Here is a 10849-nt window from a genome sequence, read left to right as displayed (position 1 = left end):
CTCGGCCACTGCTGATGGTCCCTCCTACCGCTCCGAAAGTTTTGAGCTGCACAAAATATTGCGAGCGGTGAGGAGCGGGCAATTTTCCGCTCCGGCAAAGTTCACCACCGCTCTAACAACGCCCAGTCAAGTTTGGCACCGCTAGACGCAAGTTCGTGGACGCTTGGGTCCGCTAGGCCAACGCAGAAATCTTGAACGCTGGACCACCGCTGCTTCGCCAGCTTTGCCCGGGCGGTGATTAAACGTTGCACAAACTTTGGTGGAGCGGTTGTAAGCATTTTACGAGCGGACACGGGATTGCTGGAACGGTGTCGGGCGTTGAAGCAGCGATCCATTGCGGTGATGAACTTTGGTTTGGCATTGGTATGGAGGTGTCGTAGCGGGACCAGAATCGCTACCGCTCGCTACCGTTAAACCGACGCTAAAGCAACGCCGGCTTCAGCGGTGCACCTCTAAGGCAACGCCCGTGTTTTCGATTTTTTTCCCATTTTGTGCGCGGTGACGAGCGTTGTCTAAATTCCGCCCCCTCTCCCTACCGTTGAAGGAACGCTCCAACAAAGTTCGGGCGGTGTGACCGGGCCTTTAAGTAATGTAGGCCTATCATTATTAACAAGATTCATTGATTAAATATTTTTACTACTAGATCGTATGCAGTAGCCAATCGAAATATCTGTACTAAATTTGTATTACACACTTATAGTAATCAGTACCATATAATAGCGATAGGAAATAGGCGCTTCCGCATAATCGGTATGTGTCGCGCACTAAACTGTTTACGTATGCACCGGTTAACAACGTCGATGTGTTCCGGCACTCGCAGTCAGAAAGGTAAGTTTTATTTCTCAAAATATTCTGTTAAGTACTATTTGTCAACTTATAAACACATGTTCAGTCCAAACTTACGATATCAAAGATTGAATTTAACCCGGATTTTTTAGCGAAGCCATTTGAAATCATTGATTTTAAAGGTGTGTGGTTCTGTTCTGTCATTCTCTATTCATAACTTGTGTTTACACGAATCTTCAAAATGTGCATATTTATGTGGGTTTCATAGGTAAACCAGTGGCGCATGGAAGCTAAACATACTGTTAATGGCAGCTGGTAAGTGGGAATGGTCAATTATTTATGGTTTGTTTTTGGTTTGCAAAATAATCAAAATGTTAGTTTGACAGACGACAACAACAACAACTCGTTATAGTTTGTTTCAAGACATCTAGAAAATAGAATCATTTTGATTTTGTTCGATGATACAAACTGGAGCATATTATGATCTGTTTGTTGGATGATTTTAACATAATGTTTTAACTGAAAATTGTTTTATGGTACTAGAAAAGGGTATTGCAGTTTTTCCTTGAGTACCTATACTTTCGGATAAAATTTATTTCGGATGTAATATTTGGCTACTGTAGTATTATGTTTTTTCTTATGTTTAAAAAAATGAGACATGCTGGGCAGTTTTCCTGATTTTATTTTGTTATAAGTTATACATTAAAATATTGTATGTGTCATTAGGATAAAAATAGAGCTGCATTTGGCAACATAGTAAAGATTGGACGATTTTTTTTGGAGATACCAAGGAGACGCCCCGGTACATCCCGGAACTAAGGGCTAGATACACAACCGGTAGGGGGGCACATGAGTCTAACGACTAGAGTCTCCGAAAGGAGGTACATCAGATAGATACATAATGGAGTGTTTCATATGATAAATTACGTTTTAATTTTATTAATTACTTTGTATATTTCAGAAGCTGTGTGTTCACTGTTGGCACATTGAATGATTGACAGCATTGGATAAATAATGCTCTATTGGATAAATACGTAAGAAAATAACATTTCAATATTTAAGGCAAATGATTTATACATTTGAAAGGATATGTAAATTCAAACTATTTTAGAGAATTTATAAATGACTGCCTCCTTTGTAAAACAAGATTTATTTTTATTTTTAAACTGATTGTTACTGTTATACTCAACAGTTAACATAAGAGAATAAAAAATACATGTGATATCAATGTCTATTTGCGTTTGACCTCCTTTTAAGCTGCCATTTTACTAACTTAAATATGGACGTTAAAAAGATTAAAACGGTGGATAGGTAGTTTTAGGTAATAAGGGTTTTAAGTTTTAGATATGAAGATAAAACTATATTTCAGGTAAAGTACATTGGACAGCTGAGATTGTGGTGTGGACAGCTGAGATTGTGTTTTGGACAGCTGAGATTGTGACTTGGACAGCTGAGATTGTGGTGTGGACAGCTGAGATTGGTGTGGACAGCTGAGATTGTGGTGTTGACATCTGAAATTGGGATTTGGACAGCTGAGATTGTGACCTGGACAGCTGAGATTGTGCTGTGGACAGCTAAAATTGTGGTGTGGACTACTGATATTGTGGTGTTGACAACATATTGTGGTGTGCACCTGTGATATTGTGGTGTGATGGTTTAAAGTAGCAAAGGTATGAAGCATGTATTATATTATTACATTTCATTATAGTTTGGCTATACAAAGGAGAGCTTTTATACTTACCCTGAATTTAAAAAGACTTAAATCTTCTGCAAAGTACTCTGAGTTCTGTGAAAGTCACCGATGTCAATTGACTCAGTTGTAATGATTATTTGAAAATTGAATATTTAAAAACGTAACACAGGAATTAGCTTTAACTTACTCCAGAAACAACAGTGTTAAACATTCCTGTCTGATGTCTCTCATATGACAAAACTATCTTTTAAAGGTAAATTTCAAAATTTAGTATTCTACATTTCAAGAGTAGAATTATTAACTGAAAATGAAATATATGGCTAACCAAATAAAATGCCAAAGATCTAAAACAAATGAATATTCCATACTATTTATGTTAAGAAAGGATAACTAATAATTTAATTAAATATGTACACAATGTCAGTTTCAGTACAGTTGGTTTTTAAGTCCACATGTGCTAACTTATACAGGGACATTTTTTTTTCAATCTGAATAAATTATAGGATAGATTGTTTTAGATAAGAAGGGTGTTAGGTTTTAGGTATGTAGATAAAACTTTATTTCAGGTAAAGAACGTTTGACAGCTTAGATTGTGGAGTGGACAGCTGATATTGTGGTGTGGACAGCTGAGATTGTCATGTCGACTACTTATAGTGTGGCTTGCAGAGCTGATACTGTGGTGTGATGCTTTAAAGTACTAAAGGTATGAAGCATGTATTATATTATTACATTTCATTATAGTTTGACTATACAAAGAAGAGCTTTTATACTCACCCTGACTTCAACAACACTTAAATCTTATAAAAAGTACTCAGAGTTCTGTACAAGTCACTGATGTAATTTGACTCTGTCATAGTACTTATTTGATAATTAATTATTTAAAGACATGACACAGGAATAAGCAGTAACCTGAACCTGAAACAACAGTGTTAAACTTTTCTGTCTGATATTATAAACTGATAAGACAGATCATCATGTAAAGGTAAATTTAAAATAGAGCAATAGAATTAAGTGCAATTTAAATATAAGGCTGACTCAAGAGAATGATAAAGATCTGAAACAAATCAATTTTGTATACTAATTTTGTTAAGAAAGGACAGCAATTAAAACAGTTTACAGTGTTGTTTCAGTATAGTTAGTTTTTAAGTCTACAACTGTTGTAGATTGACAAAATTAACAAAATCAAAATTATTACATATATAGAATTTTGAATGCAGCCATATCTTTTAACATTATTATGTAAAAAGATTGTATTCATGTTAATAAGTTGAAACATATATGGGAAATTCAATTTTAAAACCTGTATTAGTGATATGATAAAATTATTGGAAATTAAATACTTTGAATACCTACAAATTTCTGCTTGTAGAACTAAAAAAAATGTTACATAGTAATTAAGTTGCCCAGGACAAAGTTTACAAATAAATTTTATTTGTGTTGTCTTCTTGACAACTCTGATCAAACATACAAATGCACCATGATGACAACAAAAATATTTTATTTATTAAAAATGTTTCCAAATATTGAAATGTATGATGTCATTTTAGTGATATACATAATTTATAGCACAAATGACATCTAGTATACAGGCCATTCATGGCAACCTGATATTCCTTTTATGATTTTAAAAAGAAATATCTGATTTATATAAAACCATTGCAAGTCTTGTTCTGGTGAAGGTAACTTCTTCCAATTTTCATATTTGAATGTTTATTTTTGACTTTTTTTCTTAAAAATTTGGTATTTTTAATTTAGAATGTTTTGCCACTAATGCAGGTTATGAAATTACTCATATCTAATTCTTCAATTGTGAAAAGTAATATTAATTATCACAAAGTAAAATGGTGAAAAGTTTGAGAAATGAAAAACTGATCCTTATGCTAGTGAGATAATTTGTAAAACAGTAAAGAAAATAAAATAGATATGCATATTAGAATTAAGAAAGATATTTTGTTTGACTTTAATACAGCTTTTGAGGTACAATAAAAAACTTTTGAATTGCCAAAATGTCTGTGTCATACCAAGAGGTGCTAAATATCTTTATAAAATCAAACAAGGATTGTGCTAAAGTTCATGAAATTATTTGCTCAAAATTTGGAATTCAGCCAGAAAAAGTACATGCAAAGAGCCTCTATGGCAAATTGAAAAGGGCTTTAATAAAAGCTAATAGACTGAAAAATTCAACACAGGAGGTGGAATATACCAGATTTCTTACATCATTCTTCAAACTACCTGAGAGTTGTGCACTTAAAAAAGATATTGAAGAAACCAAGAGGAAAGAAAGTTCTGAAAAAATGAAAACAATATTTGAACAAAATACAAAGATCAGAAAACTTACAAATGATGTAATGCTGCTTAGACAAAGACTAAAATCAATAAATTTGTCAAGGCTTAATCAAAGAATTAAGAGGCAGTCATTAAGGATCAGAACACAAAACATCCTTATAAGTAAATTAAGAAAGGAGCTGAAAAGGATTTTGAAAAGAAATCAGTCGACTAAGTCTACACAGTGTAACACTTTTAAATTTGAAATACAAGAAATAAAGGAAAGAATCGATGAATTAAACGAAGAAAATGAAAAAAATACCAGAAAAACATCTGAACCAGGAGTATTTGATTGTAGGACTGAAAGCACAGGCAAGCCCTATAAGGACATTGTAAGGGAAGTATATTATGATTTAATAAGTTTGAATGTAGGAGTAAATAACATTGAGAAAGTTATTTCAAAAGTGTTAAAATTAGTAAATGTTAAAACAAGCAATCTTCCATCTGAAAGAACAGTCAGAAATTTTCAAACTGAGTTGGGCATTTTAACCAAACATCAGTTGAGTGAAGTTATAAACAGTAGTGAAAACTTAACAATGCATCGGGATGCAACTACTAAAAAGGGAAGACATTTCTATGGGGTAGAGATATCTGGGAAGGAACAGACTTATACAGCAGCGTTAAGAGAAGTGCCTGATGCAAAAGCTGAGACATATGTTAATGTAATCAGTGATTTACATTCGGAAATTAATCAAGTCAGTAATGAATCAGATTGCCCAGTATTTTTTCAAAAAGTAAAGAATTCTATGACAGATAGATGTGCAACAGAAGAAAAAGTAAACAAGATACTACAAACGGAAAACAATATGAAAATAAATTCTTACAAGTGTTCTGTTCATCCTGTGTTACAATTTCAAGACATTTGTGAAAAAGAAATCATTGTAATAGAAAAAGAAAATTGTGAAAATCTTAAGAAAGATATATCTACTGGAAATGTAATAAAGAGTACATCAAAGCTTTTTTTCAAAGATGGTACAGGGGATCCAAAATTGGCAACAGCTTATATTAAAAGTAAGGGATTTGAGAAAGTACCTATTGAAAATTTTAGAGGTAATCGCTTCAATACCTTTTTTTACAATGCTTTAGGTATCTTTTTACTTAGAGTACACATCATTGATTATCTCCAACAAACAAAGACTTCACAGAATTTCATTCAGAAGATAATTGTTGAAGGATTAAAGAATAAGTTAATCATTAACATGCTCTGTGCATTAGCTATAATTTACAAAGTGATAACAGAACCTTACATGAAAATGACAATGAGGAATGACTATAGTACTTTACAAATGGCTTCATTTTATCAAAGGTTGATTGATGTTTTATGTATCGGAGTAAATGATCCAAGGAGTATCATTATGAACAAAGTGAAAATAGAAGTTGGACCGCAAACGGAAAGTGATCTACACATTTCAGATGAAATCCTTTCAGTAGCATCAGACAATGCTTTCATAGAAAATGTTGTCAAGAGATTTTCAAAAGTTTTAATTAACAAGTGTAAAAAGACCTTTGCAGATTACATTGAAGGTGGCAAATTTCAAAACCCTTCAGAAAATGTTATTAAAGAGTCTGAATTTTGTCCACAAATAATATTACAGTTGAAAGGCTTATGGCAAAATTGGATTCAGGACTCAATAAGGCACCTAATATTAATATAGAAAATTTAGAATCAAGAATAATTTATCAAAATAATAATACAGGACTATGGATTGAGAGAAAAGATCAAAATGAAAAATTCAAAATCATATCAAAAGCAAGAATGGAAAGAACTCAAGTTCAGAAAATAAATAATGATAAAAGAAAAGAAATATATGAGGCCTCTATTATAACAATTAATGAAAGAAAAAGAAAAAAAATTGAAAGTGAAGAAAGAAAAAGTGCAAAGGCATTAAAACTACAAGAAGACATAAGTGTGCATGGGATTGCTAATTGTGAAAAAGAAATAGAACAGAAATTAAATAATATGTCAAACAAAAAGGAGAAACTTAATTATCTAAAAACACAAATCAACAATTTAAAGAACTCTATATTTCTGCATAATAAAACCTTAACACAATTTAGTAAGGCCGGAAAACTGCTAGGTGTTGAGGAACTGAAAATCAATTTATTACATCTCTTAAAGAAGAAGGAATTACAATCACAAATATCTGACCCTCTGGAATGTGTAGGAAAAGGAATTTATCATATTTGGACAGAAGAAAATGGAAATGATAAGTCATATTCAGGGAAAATTCTGTCTTTCGACAAAGGAGAATTTAAGGTGATTTTGGCAATTCAGAAATTTATTAACTAATTGCATGTGTTCGTTTAATTTCACTGACAACAATGAAAGACAATGATAGAGGTTCCTTTATTTTATCTTTATGCAATTAAACCTGTCATTACCAGTCGGTAAAAGAGAGAAAACTGTTTAGTACATTTGGCCAAATTACAAAGACAAAATTAAAAGCTGCTTAATGAAGATTTACTATGCTATTGCACAGATTTGATTGCATAGAAGAGCACAAACAATGCTATACTGATGAGCGATACTTTTTTTTTAAACAAAGTTGTCATTTTCCCCTTAATTTTCATCTTTTTGTGTACATGTTCTTTGAATGGTAGAAGGCTTATAATAAGAAATTGGATACCACACATCTGTTAATTTTTCAATGAACATGATTGTATGAATTCACCTCACTAATAACTTAAAAAAACTCTTTTTTCAATAACATAATGCACATTTGGTATTAAGATATTATACTGACAGATATAAACACAGATAATGTTTAGACTCACTTCCCTTGGGACAATGGTTTAATTCTGATGTTGTTTTTAATGGATAAATATTCTAATCAAATTTTGAGATGTATCAGACATTTGTTTTTTTACTGTAAAATAGTAACAGTTTATGTATTTCTTCACCTCAGTACCCAATACATTGACTTCAAATAAGTAATTTATCAGTTAATTATATTTCTAGTAAAACTGAGTAATGAATAACCATTCTGATGCTGAATATGTGTTTATATGTGCATCTGATAATGTCTCATTTATTTTTCAGATTAAATATGAAGATCATAGTGTGTTTGATGTAAGCATAGACGAGGTGTGTGAGGACCTGAGAAATGGCACGCTTCAGTTCATATAGGTATCGTATAAGGGTTATAAGTTGACATTCGGATAACTTAGATAAGCAAGGAAACATCAACAATCCTCAATAGCTACCAGTAAATGTATGATCAATAAAGTAGCCAGTGTGTTTTAATAACATTATATCGTTTATCTGCAAAAGTAACATATGAAAACCAAAATTTATGCGTAATAAATAAATTATTTGAGCCGCGCCATGAGAAAACCATCATAGTGGCTTTGCGACCAGCATGGATCCAGACCAGACTGCGCATTCATGAAGTCTGGTCAGGATCCATGCTGTTTGCTTTCAAAGCCTATTGCAATTAGAGAAACTGTTAGCGAACAGCATGGATCCTGACCAGACTGTGCGGATGCGCAGACTGGTCTGGATCGATGCTGGTCGCTAACGCATTATGTTCGTTTTATCGTGGTGCGGTTCATTTATAGAAAATCAATTTTTGTTAATTATTTTTGTATATATTTGTTGTTTATTTATTCAGTAAATGTTAATATATTCAATTTCAGATTTATTCCTTACTACCTTCCTGTCAACTATATCTTCCACAGCATGATTCAATCTAGTCCCAATCATTGCCTCTGGTCACCAGATGGTCCGTCCACAGAGTCACAAGCAACAGATACTAAAACTCGGCAAAGTACATGTACTTCAGACTTCCAGAGGATATTGTTAACAATGATGATTTGATGTTAAAAAGAAAATGTATTTGAATAGCTATATTTCTCTTGTGTCACTTGGGTGTCAAAGGTCATTTCAGAGATTGTCCGGGCTGTAACTTTGCAACGCATAAACGGGCTTAAATGTTTGCTCAGCTAGACAGTGTTGTGTTGAACTCCCAGTCCTTTTGACCGCTGGTGGGCTCGACATGTTTCCTGTGGGCATTTAGTTTATATTGCATATACTTCAAGTAGATACACATTTTAGAATACCGGTAGATAACCAAATAAGAAAGAAAACATTTTTTTATTTTACATAATAGCAAAATTTGGAAAATTTTAACTTCTACTTTCACTGTTATATATAGAGGATAATTGTTGGTTTCGGTGTAATATCACGTTATAATTTCACCGAGTGGGCACCAGAAGTGATATTTTCACGAGTGGCGCAGCCACGAGTGAAAATAACAACTTTTGGTGTTCACGAGTGAAATTACCGTGATATTACATCGATACCAACAATTTTTCTGTTTATTTTATGTCTAAAACTCTACTTTTGTTGTGTTTATTTCAATAAAATGTCGAAATTTGCGGGAAATTTTATCAGGAAGCATCGCAAAGGTGACGTCATTTTAACGACGTCATCGTCATATTGTTTCCGGCTTTCAGTACGCTCGGTAAACTTTTTGACATTAATCCGGGTATCAGATTTGATAATTTTCACTGAGTGGCCAGTGAGTTTATCAGGATATAATTCACCGTTATATTTCGATAAACCACCGAAAAACATAAAATAATATTATATAATCACTTATGATGAGTATGAATGCAATATAGACACTGTAGAAAATTAATCCCGCATTTTTAAAGATACAATATCTTGTTATCTATTATTGTCAATCATTGGTATGTAAGATTTTTGCCATAGGTTTGAATAGCTGACAAGCATGGTAGAAATTATTATTTACCATTAACGGACTAAATTTCTATAATTAACATGTCCATCTTTCAATATGGACACTATCATTAAATGAAAGGGATGGCTACCAAAACACACTGACTGAATGCAAACAGTGAAGATCTTGATCAGGCTATACAGATGTGCAGGCTGATCATGATCTACATTGTTCACAAAGGCAGAATCAATCGTATCCAGCATGATAAGGGTTAAATCCATTGTTTTTACTGCCTCCTTTTTTGGCTCATTATTGTACAAGTACATATACAGCATTGCTTTTCTAACCATGTAATAATGCATATGATTGGTTTTCAAAATAAAGAGGCTTTTTCTCCTCTCTCACCATACTTTAAATAAGTTCAGTTTTAGAAAGTGTTTTGGGGCAAACTATATTCAAATCAATGTAGTCAATGAATGTGTGCAGTTTCAGGTGAATGGCTCAAGCAGTTTTATATCAAATTATATAGTTAATTTTGTCCCCTGTGAATCCTAGAAAGTGTGACATTTTATATGAAGGGTAGTTTTCAACTGTGATTTATTTTTTCAAACCAAGCATTATTGTAACAGCTTTAATTTTTTATGTAACTCAAACACTGCACATTTAAAGGAAAATACTTTTTTTCATAAACTACATTTTATTCTTACCAATGTGTCAAATCTTGTGATGTAACCCCATTCACAAATAAATATGAAAAAATACTAAATTTAAATGTTGATCACTTCAATTTCATAACCTATTGCTTTTCTTATGTCCTAATGTTTTACAAGATATTAATATTTTCAGCTATGAAGATACAATTAATATGATCTTTTGTTTGATAAATCAATTTAGCAGAACCTTGATGAATGTTTATACACCCCAAAATGTCCCCTTTGCACCATTTCAGTTGTTAAGTGTCAGATATAATTTGAGCTGCGCCATGAGAAAACCAACATGGTGGCTTTACGACCAACATAGATCCAGACCAGCCTGTGCATCCACACAGTCTGGTCAGGATCCATGCTGTTCGCTAACAGTTTCTCTAATTGCAGTAGGCGTTGAAAGCAAACAGCATGGATCCTGACCTGACTGAGCGGATGCGCAGGCTGGTCTGGATCCATGTGGTCCCAAAGCCACTATGTTGGTTTTCTCATGGCGCGGCTCATTTTATTTTTTAAATAGAATGTTATTTTACTTTACTTTTTCCTTGAAAGGGAGTTACAATGGATATTAAAGCAGCTTTTGACTTCACATGTAAAGGATTGTTAAACATTCACAAAGCCAAAGCTGTGCATCCTTTTTTAACATTCATAAATTACCT

At 32.9% G+C, this 10849-nt stretch overlaps 1 long non-coding RNA gene across 1 annotated transcript; it reads left to right on the top strand.

The window, feature by feature from the left end:
• Positions 1–722: 722 nt before the first annotated feature.
• On the top strand, positions 723–10234 carry LOC123527782 (uncharacterized). Its single transcript, XR_008369957.1, has 6 exons — positions 723–828; positions 1748–1820; positions 2156–2456; positions 3046–3182; positions 7845–7931; positions 8441–10234. It is a non-coding gene; the product is annotated as an uncharacterized LOC123527782 (long non-coding RNA).
• Positions 10235–10849: the final 615 nt, after the last annotated feature.

The sequence above is a fragment of the Mercenaria mercenaria genome, chromosome 2, assembly GCF_021730395.1.
Source record: "Mercenaria mercenaria strain notata chromosome 2, MADL_Memer_1, whole genome shotgun sequence".
Lineage (NCBI taxonomy): Eukaryota > Metazoa > Mollusca > Bivalvia > Venerida > Veneridae > Mercenaria > Mercenaria mercenaria.
This window is presented reverse-complemented; position numbering and strand designations above follow the sequence as displayed.